Genomic DNA, 1,525 nt, shown 5'->3' with positions numbered 1-1,525 from the left:
CACCATGCCCGGTTTCGGTGGCCAGCATGGCATGTGGTACCAAGGATTGAACCTGGGTCCCTGTGCTTACTGTTTCAAAAAGATGGGAGAGAGAGAGAGAGAGAGAGAGAGAGAGAGACAGACAGACAGACAGACAGACAGACAGACAGACAGACAGACACAGAGACAGAGACAGAGACAGAGAGAAAGAATCAATAGAGTTGAGATTTTGCTCATGTTCTATGTTTTATAATTATTAACTCTTCATTCTTGGAACCAACCTCAATGATTATCAGTCCCCTTCATCACTTTATTTATTTATTTATTTATTTATTTACATTGTTTTTGTATTTTAGGACAGAGTCTACAGGGTCTATAGGGTCTCACTACATAGATCAGACTCATAGTGATCCTCCTGTTTACAGCCTCCCAAACACTGGGGTTACAGGCATGTGCCACCACACCCAGTCTCATTCAACTTCTCGGTGCATCCTGGGGGCAGGGCCAGCATGGCATACCGGGGATTGAACCCCAGTTGCTGTGTCTGCTTAAGCAGGTGCTTTAATCTGCTGAGATATTTGGCCGGCCCTCATCACTTTATATTTTACTTATTTTTTTTGTTTTGTTTGTTTTTTGAGACAGGGTCTCACTTTGCAATTTAGGATGGTCTTGAACTCACTATTGTAGCCATGGGGCCTGCCCCTTAGCTCATTCTTTAAGTGGCTGCTTCAACAAAGCAGTCAGGCTCAGGTTGCTGGGGTTTGATCCCCACAACTCAAGCCAGCCAAACCTGCCCTGAAGGCATTCGGAGCAAAATAACCAAAAAAAAAAAACAAAACAAAAAAACCCCACTTCTGTCATTTTGTGCTCACTTTGGCAGCACATACACTATTGTAGCCAGGTTGGCCTTGAACTCACAGCAACCCTGCTTGCTTCAGCCTTAATCTGTATTAGGTATCAAACTTTTTGCTTTTGTTTTGCTTTCTGTGCCAGGTGTCACTATATAATCCAGGGTGGCCTCAGAGTTTCATTCTTGCCTCAGCCTCAGGAATGCCAGGATTACAGGCATGCACCACTGCGCTGGGCTGTAATATTCTTTCTTATATGTATTAAAACTCATACTGAACAATGAATTTGGGGTTGCAAAAGAAGATTTATTTCTTACACTTTTTCATAAATTAGCCTACAGTCAGACAAAATAAGAAGGGAATTCTCTTTGCCTGTTTATTCAGTGGAGGGAAGAGCCTAAAGAATTCAGGGCCAACATATACTCGTAAGTGAAATAAACCAGACACACATGTGTAAATATCATATAGTCTCCCTAGTATAAGAACTCCAAAGAAGAAATACAAATAGAAATATATAATACAAGTAAAAGAAAAGCAGGATCTCAAGGACTAACTAATCAAGAGAGGGAAAGGAGAAGATCTAGGAAACATGACAATGTCAAGCCATACAGTTATATGTAGAAGATGGGCAAGGCAATGATCCTGAGAATCTCCAGAAGATTTTTGAATCTAGCAGTTAATTGGAAAGACTCTCACCC

The 1,525-nt window shown here is 41.4% G+C and overlaps 1 protein-coding gene and 1 pseudogene across 1 annotated transcript in view; both read right to left on the bottom strand.

The window, feature by feature from the left end:
• The window catches only part of Rpl38 (ribosomal protein L38), a 43,863-nt gene that overhangs the window by 39,941 nt on the left and 2,397 nt on the right, over positions 1-1,525 (bottom strand). The gene's annotated exons all lie outside the window — the stretch shown is intronic.
• Positions 1,069-1,189, bottom strand: LOC111816528 (annotated as a pseudogene).

Source organism: Octodon degus, unplaced genomic scaffold, assembly GCF_000260255.1.
Source record: "Octodon degus isolate 3935 unplaced genomic scaffold, OctDeg1.0 scaffold00033, whole genome shotgun sequence".
Classification (NCBI taxonomy): Eukaryota; Metazoa; Chordata; class Mammalia; order Rodentia; family Octodontidae; genus Octodon; species Octodon degus.
Note: the sequence above shows the minus strand (reverse complement) of the source record. Positions and strands in the feature narration are given on the sequence as shown.